We start from the raw sequence: 16,071 nt of genomic DNA on the forward strand, positions 1-16,071 counted from the left end.
TCGTTAAAATGGCTAGTTTTTGGTGTTTCTTGGGAATAATTATGAGTCGGAAACCAGAAAATAAGATGCTCTGAATACGATAACATGGTCCCATAACCCAAACCCAAAACTGTCTCCTCCACTCCAATAACTGGCTCCATATATAGTTATCGTTAAAATGGCTAGTTATTGGTGTTTCTTGGGAATAATTATGAGTCGGAAACCAGAAAATAAACTATCAATCAATCAATCAATCAAGATGCTCTGAATACGATAACATGGCCCCATAACCCACACCCAAAACTGTCTCTTCCACTCCAAATACTGGCTCCATATATTGTTATCGTTAAAATGGCTAGTTATTGGTGTTTCTTGGGAATAATTATGAGTCGGAAACCAGAAAATAAGATGCTCTGAATACGATAACATGGCCCCATAACCCAAACCCAAAACCGTCTCTTCCACTCTGAATACTGGCTCCATATATAGTTATCGTTAAAATGGCTAGTTATTGGTGTTTCTTGGGAATAATTATGAGTCGGAAACCAGAAAATAAACTATCAATCAATCAATCAAGATGCTCTGAATACGATAACATGGCACCATAACCCAAACCCAAGACTGTCTCCTCCACTCCGAATACTGGCTCCATATATAGTTATCGTTAAAATGGTTAGTTATTGGTGTTTATTGGGAATAATTATGAGTCGGAACACAGAAAATAAGATGCTCTGAATACGATAACATGACCCCATAACCAACACCCAAGACTGTCTCCTCCACTCCAATAAATGGCTCCATATATAGTTATCGTTAAAATGGCTAGTTATTGGTGTTTCTTGGGAATAATTATAAGTCGGAAGCCAGAAAGTAAGACGCTCTGAGTACGACAACGTGGCCCCATAATCCAAACCCAAAACTGTCTCTTCCACTCCAAATACTGGCTCCATATATAGTTATCGTTAAAATTGCTAGTTATTGGTGTTTCCTGGGAATAATTATGAGTCGGAAACCAGAAAATAAACTATCAATCAATCAATTAAGATGCTCTGAATACGATAACATGGCCCCATAACCCAAACCCAAGACTGTCTCCTCCACTCCAATAAATGGCTCCATATATAGTTATCGTTAAAATGGTTAGTTATTGGCGTTTCTTGGGAATAATTATGAGTCGGAAACCTATAAGATGCTCTGAGTACGATAACATGTGCAAGTATCAGCTGTTCGGGCAGTCAGCTGTTCTTGCCCGACCACGTGGAGAATGGCGTCAAGGGAAGCAACCTTTCAACTTTAATTTTAACCCTTTTTAAATCACCGGTAAGCCCTTCCTATGTTCTCCTGAAGGCCACAGATGTTCCTCCTTCACTTGTGGACTTACTGGTGAGTATAAAGTAGCTGGACGAGTTGATATGTAATTGAATGTTAGTTGAAATGAAGAGTAACGCGTAGTAGGTCTTGATAAGCTCTGTCATTTTTCTATTCAGTCGGGTTCAGGAAGTATTGGGGGACAAAGCCAACAAAGCCCCCAAGATGCGAGTTTCGAGAGGGGATGCTTGCAGCCCATATCGATTACAAGAAGGCGTTTGATTCTTCTAGGATTGGTACTATAAGACTTTCGCTTCTCACATCAGCTATTTCTAAAGGTCAAAGAAGGGGTCAGTCGTGTTCTTATGAGTGTTTCTTCAGGTTCACGGTGCAGAAGGAGGGCAGAACTACCACCAGGTTCATAAAGCTACTCCTGGAAATGCCCTGAACTCATACGAAAGCGGTTTTAAATTTGTGTTTCTTAGTTTCACGGTGCTGAAGAAGGGCAAAACTACCACCAGGTTCATAAAGCTACTCCTGGAAATGCCCTGAACTCATACGAAAGCGGTTTTAAATATGTGTTTCTTAGTTTCACGGTGCAGAAGAAGGGCAAAACTACCACCAGGTTCATAAAGCTACTCCTGGAAAGGCCCTGAACTCATACGAAAGCGGTTTTAAATATGTGTTTCTTAGTTTCACGGAACAGAAGAAGGATCAAACTACCACCAGGTTCATAAAGCTACTCCTGGAAATGCCCTGAACTTATACGAAAGCGGTTTTAAATATGTATTTCTTAGTTTCACGGTGCAGAAGAAGGATCAAACTACCACCAGGTTCATAAAGCTACTCCTGGAAATGCCCTGAACTCATACGAAAGCGGTTTTAAATATGTGTTTCTTAGTTTCACGGTGCAGAAGAAGGGCAAAACTACCACCAGGTTCATAAAGCTACTCCTGGAAATGCCCTGAACTCATACGAAAGCGGTTTTAAATATGTGTTTCTTAGTTTCACGGTGCAGAAGAAGGGTCAAACTACCACCAGGTTCATAAAGCTACTCCTGGAAATGCCCTGAACTCATACGAAAGCGGTTTTAAATATGTGTTTCTTAGTTTCACGGAACAGAAGAAGGGTCAAACTATACCACCAGGTTCATAAAGCTACTCCTGGAAATGCCCTGAACTCATACGAAAGCGGTTTTAAATATGTGTTTCTTAGTTTCACGGAACAGAAGAAGGATCAAACTACCACCAGGTTCATAAAGCTACTCCTGGAAATGCCCTGAACTCATACGAAAGCGGTTTTAAATATGTGTTTCTTAGTTTCACGGTGCAGAAGAAGGGCAAAACTACCACCAGGTTCATAAAGCTACTCCTGGAAATGCCCTGAACTCATACGAAAGCGGTTTTAAATATGTGTTTCTTAGTTTCACGGTGCAGAAGAAGGGCAAAACTACCACCAGGTTCATAAAGCTACTCCTGGAAATGCCCAGAACTCCTACGAAAGCGGTTTTAAATATGTGTTTCTTAGTTTCACGGTGCAGAAGAAGGGCAAAACTACCACCAGGTTCATAAAGCTACTCCTGGAAATGCCCAAAACTCCTACGAAAGCCTTGTTAAATGTGTGTTCTTGGGAGGCCAAATGTCTTGTGATACGACCCTAGGAGTCTTTACATCATGGTTCATATCCTCAACCCACTTCCTTGCGGCCCTTAAAGAAGTGTAATGCTTCCCTCATCAAGTAACCAAAAAATAACTTACTTGTCTCTATGATAATACGTACAATTTGTCCACATTCAATTCTAATAATATGCAGAAATTTAAATTATATTAGGATTGATAACTGAATATCTTATTATGTGAACTTAATGATGTTATAGTATTATAATGATAAAAATTAAAAAGGCTATTGCACATCTGGCAGCCTGAATGTTGGCTGGCCTCACTGATTTTGTTGACGTGAGTCCAGCGCTGCAACTCCTTGGCATTTTTTACTAGATCTTGGCTTTTGGGTGGGATGTTGGTGCCTTGGCTTTTTACCTTGAGAGCAGGCTAATCTAGACTTTTGTTGGAAATTCTCTCCTGCTCGGCTATTTCCTTCGCTCGTGTCCTGCCCCCTCATCCCCCCTGCACTCATCCTCTCGATCAGTCCTGTGGCTCCCTACCCCTCTCCTGCCCAACCAGTCCCTTCCTGGCCTTCCCCACCGTTGCCCATCCGCTCCTAGCCCTCTCCCCTTACCCATCGTCTTCCACGCCACCTCCCCTGGACCCCTACCCAATAGAGTTCCCCCACCCTCCCGGCACACCACTGGTTTATATCATGGCAAAAATGTGGCCCGTCGCTGGTACACGGTAAAGCCACAAATTTGGCCCATCGCTGGTACATGGTAAAGCCACAAATTTGGCCCGTCGCTGGTACATGGTAAAGCCACAAATTTGGCCCATCGCTGGTACATGGTAAAGCCACAAATTTGGCCCGTCGCTGGTACATGGTAAAGCCACAAATTTGGCCCGTCGCTGGTACACGGTAAAGCCACAAATTTGGCCCGTCGCTGGTACATGGTAAAGCCACAAATTTGGCCCATCGCTGGTACACGGTAAAGCCACAAATTTGGCCCGTTGCTGGTACACGGTAAAGCCACAAATTTCATTATTTTTTTTCTTTTTTCTTCATGTTTCACACCCAGTTATTAAATTATTGATGTGATGACTAGATTATATTTTTTTTTTTTTTTTTTTTTGTCATTATTTTTTCATTTTTTTCATGTTACACACACAGTTATTAAGTTATTGATGTTATGAGTAGATTGTAAGTTTTTTTTTCATTTGTTTCTTCATATTGCACAAACAGTTACCAAGTTGATGATGTTATAACTACGTAGATTCGAAGTTTTTTTCATTATTTTTTTTATTTTTTTATTTTATTTTATTTTTTATTTTTATTTATTTATTTTTTTTTTTCATGTTCCACACAGTTATTAAGTTATTGCTGTTATGACAAGATTGCAAGTTTTTTTTTCATTTGTTTTTTTTGTGTTTTTTTTATTCATTTTGCATAAACAGTTACAAAGTTGATGATGTAACTAGATTCTAAGTTTTTTTTGCATATTATTATTACTATTTATTTTTTCATATTGCACAAACAGGTATCAAGTTAGTAATGGCAGAGCTAGACTTGTATTTTTCTATTTTTAATCAGTGACAATTTTTTTCCTTACATAAATTCTAACTACATATAGAACTGCACTTCGTATATATCCCACCTACTTGACGGATCATTCTATTCTCAGCATTTGACAGAGCTTATAGTGTTTATTTAGTTTCTTTATTTCCATTTCCATCCAGTAACAATTTTTTTTCCTTAAACCAATTCTAATTATATCACAGAACTTTGTATCCTAACATATTTTTTACTTAAATTATTCCTAACCTTATGAAAGAACCGTGTACATTCTCAGTAAGTTCCTGTACACTGGGGAATCTTTCTACAGTTACCATATTCTGCCTTTTCTTTGTATGTATTTTTACTTATATATATTTTTCTTACATTAATTCCTAACTATTTGACAGACCCTATTATATTTTCCTTCAGTAAGTTCCTATACGCTGGGGAATCTTTCTACAGTAACCATATTCTGCCTTTTATTTGTATATATTTTAACTTACTTTATATAATTTCTTTCTTACATTAATTCCTAACTATTTGACAGACCCTAGTATAATTTCTTTCAGTAAATTCCTGTACACTGGGGGATCTTTCTACAGTAACCATATTCTGCCTTTTCTTTGTATGTATTTTAACTTACTTTATATAAATTTTTTCATACATTAATTCCCAACCGTTTGACAGACCCTAGTATATTTTCCTTCAGTAAGTTCCTATACACTGGGGGATCTTTCTACAGTTACCATATTCTGCCTTTTCTTTGTATATATTTTAACTTACTTTATATATATTTTTCTTACATTAATTCCCAACCATTTGACAGACCCTTGTATATCTTCCTTCAATAAGTTCCTATACACTGGGATGTCTTTACAGTTTGCATATTCTGCCTTTTATTTGTATATATTTTAACTTACTTTATATAATTTTTTTCATACATTAATTCCTAACCATTTGACAGACCCTAGTATATTTTCCTTCAGTAAGTTTCTATACACTGGGATGTCTCTACAGTTACCATATTCTGCCTTTTCTTTGTATATATTTTAACTTACTTTATATAAATTTTTTCATACATTAATTCCTAACCATTTGACAGACCCTAGTATATCTTCCTTCAATAAGTTCCTATACACTGGGATGTCTTTACAGTAACCATATTCTGTCTTTTCTTCATATATTTTTTACTGCTTACTTTAAATATCTTTTCCTCACATCCTTCCTAACCATATGAAAGATCTTAGTATTCTCTTGCTCTCTACAGTAACTATTTTCTCCACAGTAACCATATTTTGTCTTTTCTTCATATATTTCTAACTTACTCTCTATATCTTTTCCTCACATTAATTCCTATCCATATGAAAGATCTTAGTATATTCTCTCGCTCTCTACAGTAACTCTATTCTTGCTATCCTTTCCCTATATAATATTCAACAACTCTGCTTCCTCCTTGCACTAAATATAATGTTTTGATTGCTTGCATTTACCAGTATACCTTTATATATCTTTCCCTCACATCCTTCCTAACCATATGAAAGATTTTAGTATTCTCTCGCTCTCTTCAGTAACTATATTTTTGCTATCCTTTTCCTATATAGTATTCAACAACTCTCCTTCCTCCTTGCACTAAATATAATGTTTTGATTGATTGCATTTACCAGTATACTCAGAAATTCATTAGTACACCTTCCTACAGTAAACCAAGCCAACACACATCGACTGGGGACTGCAGACGAGAAAGCTGAAACACAATAGCAAGTTAGGTTAGGTTAGGTTAGGTTGGGTGCTTGCATTTACAAGTATACTCAGAAATTCATTAGTACACCTTCCTACAGTAAACCAAGCCAACACACATCGGCTGGGGACTGGAAATGACAAACCTGAAATACAGTAGCAAGTTAGCAACACAAGGACCAAAGGGATCAACACTCACAGCTTGCAGGCGAGGAGTTGAAAGACTTAAGGAGGGGGTCACACCAGCAAATTTTGTCATCTATTAGTAATTTTCCACCAGCATGAGGCCCTTCTGATAGTTGTGTAGCATCAATCTGCAGGTCTGTTCTCTGTTCCACCTTGATGAGGAGAGGAGGGAGAGGAAGGAGATGGAGGGGAGGGAAAGGAAGGAAAAAGAGGGGAGGGTTAGGAAGGTGAAAGAGGGGAGGGATAGGAAGGAGAAGGAGGGGAGGGAAAGGAAGGAGAGGAAGGAGATGGAGGGGAGGGAAAGGAAGGAGATGGAGGGGAGGGAAAGGAAGGAAAAAGAGGGGAGGGTTAGGAAGGTGAAAGAGGGGAGGGATAGGAAGGAGATGAAGGGGAGGGTGAGGAAGGAGATGAAGGGAAGGGTGAGGAAGGAGATGAAGGGGAGGGTGAGGAAGGAGATGGAGGGAAGGGAAAGGAGAGGAGGGAAGGGAAAGGAGAGGAGAAAGAGGGAAGGGATAGGAAGGAAAAAAGAGGAGAGGGTGAGGAAGGAAAAAAAGGGAAGGAAAAGGAAGTTGAAAGAGAGAGAGAGAGAAGGGATAGGAAGGAAAAAGAAGGGAGGGTGAGGAAGAAGAAGAAGAAGAGTAGGAAGAGGAAGGAGAAAGAGGGGTGCGAGAGGAGATAGAAGTAGGGGATAGAGAGAAAGGAAAAAAGGGGGAAGGGAGAGGAGAGGAGAGGAGAGAAGAGGGGTATCAGCCTTACTAATGCCGTATAAGTCCTTCCCTCACCATAACCACCCATGTAAAACCTTCCCTGCAAAGTCTTGGGTCCATATTCACAACCATTTCGAGAGTCACACACCCACATTCGACGAGGCTTCCATGGAGGTTGTGTTAGTAGTGTTTCCATGGGGGTAGTGTTATGAACCTGGTGATAGTTTGACAAGGCTTTTGCAATGTGGGTGTACCATAACTCTCTTGAGAACATGACTTAAAATGTGGCTTTTATAAGTATTTGTTGTGAGAGACTTTTATAGAGGTTGTGTTAGTAGTGTTTCCATGGGTAGTGTTATGAGCCTGGTGATAGTTTGACAAGGCTTTTGCAATGTGGATGTAACATAACTCTCTTGAGAATGTGACTTAATATGAAGCCTTTAAAGTATTTGTTGTGAAAGACTTTTATAGAGGTTGTGTTAGTAGTGTTTCCATGGGTAGTTCTATGAGCCTGGTGATAGTTTGACAAGGCTTCTGCACCATGAATGTGAAAGAACTCTTATGAGAACCAGACTTAGCTATTATCAAACGCTTTAGATTCTTATGACTATTCTTTAACCCGGTAGCAGCGACGGGCCAAATTTGTGGCTTTACCGTGTAGCAGCGACGGGCCACATTTTTGCCATGATATAAACCCCCCAAAATAGATGATGCATAAACTGATCATAAATGCTTTGATATATATTCTGAAATGGTTTGCGTGAGTGATGATTTTCTTCTCATTTTTCTCGGTTATAGGGACCATTAAGAAACATGATCCCCACAGCTACCGGGTTAAGGCCAGAGAGGAGATAGGTCAGTTTGCCAAGAGTGATTTTCCCCGTTCACAGCGCGGAAGCCTTGCAAAACTACCACCAGGGTCATGAAACCACGCTTGGAAATCCTGACAGCTTCCACGAGAGCCTTTTCAAATAGCACTAAGGCTCCGAAGGGTTTAATTATATGGGTCTTATCTCCTTTGTGGCATTTGAAAGTGTTGTTGTGAGCTGAAAGTGTGGGAATGTGAGATTTTGGGTCATATTACAAAACACTTCGCCGCCCAAGAACACATATTTGACAAGGCTTTCGTAGGAGTTGTAGGCATTTCCGGGAGTAGTTTTATGACCCTATTGCTAGTTTGACCTTTCCTCTGTACCATGAACCTGAAGAACCACTCATTAGAACCAGACTGACCCCCTCTTTTCACTCATCTCACCTTGCAAGCATCTCTCATTGTCTCTCTTGGGATCATGAACTTCTGGCTTTCATTTCATTGCTGTTTCTTAAGTCTAACAGCATCAACATACCTCCATCTCTTCTTCTTCTTTCTTTTTCTTCTTCTACTTCTACTTCTTCTATTTCTTCTCTTCTACTTCTTCTTCATTGTCACTCTCGGGATCATGAACTTCTGGCTTTCATTTCATTGCTGTTTCTAAAGTCTAACAGCATCAACATACCTCCATCTCTTCTTCTTCTTTCCTTTTCTACTTCTTCTACTTCTTCTCTTCTACTTATTCTTCTTCTTCATTGTCACTCTTGGGATCATGAATGCCTGGCTTTCATTTCATTGCTGTTTCTTAAGTCTAACAGCATCAACATACCTCCATCTCCTCTTCTTCTTTCTTCTTCTACTTCTTCTACTTCTTCTCTTCTACTTCTACTTCTTCTTCATTGTCACTCTCGGGATCATGAACTTCTGGCTTTCATTTCATTGCTGTTTCTTAAGTCTATCAGCATCAACATACCTCCATCTCTTCTTCTTCTTTCCTTTTCTGCTTCTTCTACTTCTTCTCTTCTACTTCTACTTCTTCTTCATTGTCACTCTCGAGATCATGAACTTCTGGCTTTCATTTCATTGCTGTTTCTTAAGTCTAACAGCATCAACATACCTCCATCTCTTCTTCTTTTCTACTTCTTTCTACTTCTTCTATTTCTTCTCTACTTCTTCTTCTTCTTCATTGTCACTCTTGGGATCAACTTCTGGCTTTCATTTCATTGCTGTTTCTTAAGTCTAACAGCATCAACATACCTCCATCTCTTCTTCTTCTTTTCTACTTCTTCTTCTTCTCTTCTACTTCTACTTCTTCTTCATTGTCACTCTCGGGATCATGAACTTCTGGCATTCATTTCATTGCTGTTTCTTAAGTCTAACAGCATCAACACACCTCCATCTCTTCTTCTTCTTCCTTTTTCTACTTCTACTTCTTCTCTTCTACTTCTTCTTCATTGTTACTCTCGGAATCGTCAACGCCTGGCTTTCATCTCATTGCTGTTTCTTAAGTCTATCAGCATCAACATACCTCCATCTCCTCTTCTTTCCTTTTCTACTTCTTCTACCTCTGCTTCTATTTCTTCTCTTCTACTTCTACTTCTTCTTCATTGTCGCTCTCGGAATCATCAACGTCTGGCTTTCTTTTCATTGCTGTTTCTTAAGTCTGTATCAGCATCAACACACCTCCATCTCTTCTTTTCTTCTTTCCTTTTCTTCTTCTACTTCTTCTTCATTGTCTCTCTTGGAATCATGAACTACCTCTGCTTCTATTTCTTCTCTTCTACTTCTACTTCTTCTTCATTGTCACTCGGAATCATCAACGCCTGGCTTTCTTTTCATTGCTGTTTCTTAAGTCTGTATCAGCATCAACATACCTCCATCTCTTCTTCTTTCTTTTTCTACCTCTTCTTCTATCTCTTCTACTTCTACTTCTTCTTCCTTCTCCAAGCGGTCTCCCCCCAAAACAGGTGTCTGGGTCAAGTTTGCTACACTGGTCACACATGTTTTCAATCCCTCACATTTTACAGCATCCTAATTCTGTAGCTACACTTAACTACATCCCCACTTCACCATCCACTTCCTCGTATTTCTGTAGCTACACTTAACTACATCCCCACTTCACCATCCACTTCCTCGTATTTCTGTAGCTACACTTAACTATATCCCCACTCCACCATCCACTTCCTTGTATTTCTGTAGCTACACTTAACTACATCCCCACTCCACCATCCACTTCCTTGTATTTCTGTAGCTACACTTAACTACATCCCCACTCCACCATCCACTTCCTTGTATTTCTGTAGCTACACTTAACTACATCCCCACTTCACCATCCACTTCCTTGTATTTCTGTAGCTACACTTAACTACATCCCCACTCCACCATCCACTTCCTCGTATTTCTGTAGCTACACTTAACTACATCCCCACTTCACCATCCACTTCCTTGTATTTCTGTAGCTACACTTAACTACATCCCCACTCCACCATCCACTTCCTCTTATTTCTGTAGCTACACTTAACTACATCCCCACTCCACCATCCACTTCCTTGTATTTCTGTAGCTACACTTAACTACATCCCCACTTCACCATCCAATCCCTCGTATTTCTGTAGCTACACTTAACTACATCCCCACTTCACCATCCACTTCCTCGTATTTCTGTAGCTACACTTAACTACATCCACAGTGCTACCTTATTAACATGCTAAATACATCCTCACTCCACTATCCTCTTCCTCCTATTTCTGTAGCAACATTAACTAAATCCGCAACGCTGCCTTTTGGACACACTAAATATATCCCCTTCCACCAGACCTCAAGCTCATTCTCCCCTCTCTTCTGTGTCTTCTGCTTCAACTAGTTTTAAAAGTCAGCCGTGACATTTTTCTGAGAATGGTTAAGTTCGCTCCATGAATTGAAGATGTAGAGGTGTCAGTCTTTGAAAGGTCACGCCGCTGAGAGTAAGCAGTTTGTTCAAGGTCGTGAGTGAGTGCTACTTGTCACAATGATAATGTTACCAAATGCCAGACAGACCAATGAGGACCTGGCTCGGACACCAAAGCTTGTATTATTAACCCGGTAGCAGCGGGGACCATGTTTCTTAATGGTCCCTCTAAGCGAGAAAAATGAGAAAAAATCATCCCTCCCACAAACCATTTCATAATATATAGCAAAGCATTGGTGATCAGTTTATGCATCATCTATTTTGGGGGTTTATATCATGGCAGAAATTTGGCCCATCGCTGGTACACGGTAAAGCCACAAATTTGGCCCATCGCTGCTACACAGTAAAGCCACAAATTTGGCCCATCGCTGCTACACGGTAAAGCCACAAATTTGGCCCGTCGCTGCTACACGGTAAAGCCACAAATTTGCCCCATCGCTGCTACACGGTAAAGCCACAAATTTGGCCCATCGCTGCTACACGGTAAAGCCACAAATTTGGCCCGTCGCTGCTACACGGTAAAGCCACAAATTTGGCCCATCGCTGCTACACGGTTAAACATATCAACCCCTCAGTTTACCAGTTTGAAAAGCCTCTTGTGAAAGTTGCTGAGATTCCCATAGATTGTTTTGTGATCCCAGTGATAGTTTTACATATCCTCCGTGCCTTGAATGGAGAAAGAACCCTTGAGAACCTAGTTACCCTTCTCTGTGCCTTGGGAAATAATGATAGAGAGAGCTTGGTACATTTAACCCGTCCACTGCAATTGGCATGGATTTGGCCTTCACTGGTAGCCTGGTAACATATACACCCAGGTCATTCTCTGCTTCTGTGGTGGATAGTGGAGTGTTTCCCATGTGGTATTGGTATGCTGGATTAAGTGGATTTCCCCTCCCAAGGTGCATAACTTTACATTATTCTTCATTGAACTGTAACAGCCACTTTTTGTTCCACTCCTGTAGCTTGGTGATGTCTGCTTGTAGGAAATCCACAGTGGAGGGGTTAATAATATGGACCCAAGACTCTGAACCAATGTAACTCCACCCTTAGAGCACTTTCAAGGCTTGTCTTTGTACCTGGAGAGTCACCAAACACCTTTGTGGATCAACACAGCAAGGAATTTACTTTTCTGATTTTATTTCAGGGCCTGTGCCTTCCTTCATTCGTATAAATAAAAAAAATTACACAATTATATCACTAAAAGTTGACTGCCTCAGAGCAGCTCATCCACCAGCACCATACAAAGGATACAGCAACCTCTGCCCCGCCGCACACAACCGCCTTACTGAGAACTTTTATTCCAAGATATGATCAGTAGTTTCCATTACACCTGAAGGAAAAAAAAATCATGCATTCCTAATTCCAACTCTCACCTTGTACACCACACAGCACTTATGTTCAATGTCCAGATGAACACTTCCACTCGCTGCACACACCTCAACACTTACTGGAAGGCCTCTCACTCGTCTCACTCCAAACACCTCCGTCTCTTCCTTCACCGTCAGCCGCCTTTCACACCCTCACCATTCACGCTTTTTTTGTCTTTGGTCTGCTTCCTACGCTGCCGCCACAACCACCGCCACAACCACCGCCGCACGACAAAGGAAATAAATGATGTTACTATGATTATATGAATTAACATCTCTGAAGTGAAGTTAAATAACAGCTTGCTTCATTGTTTTCACTTGAGAACAATGACCAGTTCAAATTTGAAATTTGTGATAATTAAAATGTACATTTTTATAGTTGTCAGGTTGGTCTTGCTGCTGCTGCTGCTGCTACAGCTGTTTCATGGCTGTCTATCCCCTCAGAAAATGTCTTTGAAAGTTGTAAAAGAAGTTTAATGTTTGGAGTCTGTTTTTGCCAATCAAGTTATCAAATTTGAATTTTCTTGAAGCCCCACACCACCCTGATAGACCTTGGTGTATAGAAATCACTTGACCAGCAAGTTATGAATTTAGACCAACCAACAACACAGCCCTGGTGAAGCATGATGGAAACCACTAGTTCAAATAATATCACCGTGGCAAGTCCTCTGAATTTATTAATGTTACCAGCCACACCGGAGTGGGTCTGTCAACAGAATATTATAATGTCACAATGAACTGTTGCTTGCACTGGACAAGGCAGCCGCCAGGCAAGCCAAGAACTTGTAGCAATAACGTTCACCTCAGCACGTCTGAGAAGGACTTACACTACAGTTTGAAAGATTTGTGTGTGTGTGTGTGTGTGTGTGTACCTAGTTTAAGTATGTAGAATTAAAGTTAGTGTTGTGTTATCCTGTCTCTATATATATTTTTATTCAGATTAGCTTTATAGTTGTGAATGTTCCTTGCCTACATGTGTGTGTGTGTGTGTGTGAGATCATGCACTATCAAAACCAATGGCTTTGGGGGGGGGGGACAGGTTTCACCTCTCAAATCTTAAACTGTGTCTGTGAACCTCAGAAACTGGCTAAAAATAATTAAATACAAACCAAATAACAGCCACCTATGTAAGAGCCAAGAGTATCCTTTGTGGACCAGTAAACCAACCCAAATTTAAGACATTCTTAACACTAGGCAATACTGACCACACAGTTCAGCCAAACCTTAGCTTTCTGAAACAGTGGCTAGGAAAAGGTAGACCCAACACATCTGCAGCAGAGTTATGAATAAACTTTAAAAGGCCGTACATGGTGCTATCCAGATTATTGCAGTTATTAAGAGTAATATTGGAGCCATGCACTAGGCTGTGTGTGGTGTCTGGGCTCACCTCCTCAATGCCCTTGAGCCTGTGGTGGGAACCCATGAACAGCTGGGTGACCTGGGCCCCAGCTGCCCTGAGCCGGGATTGATCCTGGCCCAGCAGATTCATACCTTGGTGTGCTACCTACTACACCACAGAGGTACAGTCTTTCTGATGTCATGTATGTACAGCCTGTCAGTCCCCATCCTATTACTGTCCAGCCCTACACTTAGTACCAGTTACTGTCTCCACACTTAGAACAGTAAACAATCACAGCCAGCAGCCACTGCCACACCACTCTCTCCTCTCCATGCATGCCACGCCTCACCTGCCTGCAAACCCTCCCTCCAAGCCAGTCCTCTCAGCTGCCTCCCGCCTCCCCTCGCCTCACCCTCACATCACTCACTCACTCACCATCTGAGCCTCACTCCCTGCTGAGGCAACCTGTCGTTACCATTCTCAGTCAGACACAAGTTGTCATAATGTGTTGTACTTTTGCCCAAGGTGTTCCTGGCGTCACATCCACCCATCATCCAGCCTCTGCAGCACACTGAAGGGGAGAGCACAGCCATTCCCTGACACTAAGAGCAGCAGAAGGGAAGGATGCCTTAAGTTAACAAGGTGTGGGGAAGCTGCTCACCAAGATAAGATGGCAGAGTGAGATCCTGACAGTAAGAAGTAAAGCCCTGAAGGACAGGTAACCCATAAGGAAACAAGACAGAATGAGACATTGTAACCCAACACCTGTCAGTCCAGTATTGACAACCCCAATGACACATTAAAAACAAAATAACTGACTGTAAAATTAATAATCTCATGAGCCCTTGTTACTTTACCTACAAGCTAATTCAAGACGAGTGAAGGTAAATTGGTGAACTTAGTAAGATCAGCTCAAGCGAGGGACACCTGCTGGCTGTTCCTGCGTCAAGGTCAGTTATTTTAAACTAACAGCAAAGTTGAAGTAGTTCAACTTTAAAATGGATACTACATTTCTACGCTACACTCTATTGCTCAAAATTATCATACCCTTGAGGGGATCAACTTTTACATGACTGACCTTAAGTAAGTATGTACAGCATATAATAGATGCCTAACTGGGTAGGCTGATAACTAAGGCAGTTTTCTGAGTAGCTTCCAGAGGTTCTGCCCACCTTTTCTGCTCGTCACTGATTGGACGGTGGCACGAGGCAGCCTGTCCCCCACTCATCAACTAACACAGGCCGCCCCACACTACAAGTTCTACTTCTGTTTTCTGTAACTCACTGTATCACAAAATACTTCCTTAGTTGCTTCATCTAGACAGTAGAACATAAAATCTTATAATGCTGTCGTGTTCATGAGCTTTCTCTTATCTCATGCAACTGTTTGTGCCAACAGCAGCTTCTTGTTTCCATGAAAAATTATCACGGAGTAGAATGTGAGATGAATATTTCAAACACCAGACTTCAACTTGTGTTACCTCATCTATTTCATATATCTTTATTTATTTTTAACACAGCAGTAATCCCTATCATTTTACCATCTAGTGATGAAGAAAGCAGGCAAGTATTATGGTATCAGTGAGTTATGGAGAACAAAAGTAGAACTTGTAGTGTGGCGTGGCCTGGGACTCCTGATGGGTGGGAGGCACGCTGCCTAGAGCTGCTAGCCAATCAGTGACCAGCAGACTAGTAGTGGGCAGAGCATACTGAGGCTCCCCTGAAAATTGACTAGAGCAACTTTTCCCTCACCATGAAACCATTAGTTGCAGGTCTAGAGTCCAAAAGTTCTGTGGCATTTAGGAAACTTTAAGATTCTGTTGTACCTCTAACACTGTTCCTACCCTCAGGGGACCAAGATTTGAGAGACAAAACCTGCACGCTGGGGAAAAATATATGTATATATATATATTTATTTATGAATACTTTGAGCCCTAAATTACGCTTTTGATGACTGGGGCCTTCAAGGAGACGGCCAGTATTTTCTTCCCTGACAATTCAGCCTGATTTACTGAACAACACGAACGCATCACTGAATCATCGAGGGAACCATCACAGTTATGTGTCAGAATCTGTGGGTGATACTCTAGGAAGGGACTACCATGTGTCTGAAGAGTGGACGCGACATATTTCAAACACACTAAGGCAACGTCATCAGTAACACTTGAGATTTGGCTTTGTATTAAGAACTGTTAAACATGACACTGCCTTCCCTGGTCTGTCTGAAACATGTCACGCCTCTGGAAGATGTCAAGTTGACGTGGCACATTTCAAACACAGTAAAAAGGCAACATCATCAGTAACATTTGAGATTTGGCTTTGTGGTGAGAACTGTCCACAATGACGCTGCCTTCCCTGATCTGTCTGAAATGCGCCACGTCTCTGGAAGATGCCCCACGGATGGAGGCCTTAAAGCTAACTCAATGAAGAGAATCACACCATCCACCATGGAAGCAGCTGTGGCATTCACCCTGATTCTGTCTGGAGGGAGGAAGAGGAACACGGTTTAAGGCGTCACAAGGAAAGTCGATG

General features: G+C 41.1%; 1 long non-coding RNA gene across 1 annotated transcript; it reads left to right on the forward strand.

The window, feature by feature from the left end:
* Window positions 1-971: 971 nt before the first annotated feature.
* Window positions 972-14,378, forward strand: LOC127002940 (uncharacterized). Its single transcript, XR_007756750.1, has 2 exons — window positions 972-1,362; window positions 14,066-14,378. It is a non-coding gene; the product is annotated as an uncharacterized LOC127002940 (long non-coding RNA).
* The last annotated feature ends 1,693 nt before the right edge of the window (window positions 14,379-16,071 follow it).

Source organism: Eriocheir sinensis, chromosome 24 (genome assembly GCF_024679095.1).
Source record: "Eriocheir sinensis breed Jianghai 21 chromosome 24, ASM2467909v1, whole genome shotgun sequence".
NCBI lineage: Eukaryota > Metazoa > Arthropoda > Malacostraca > Decapoda > Varunidae > Eriocheir > Eriocheir sinensis.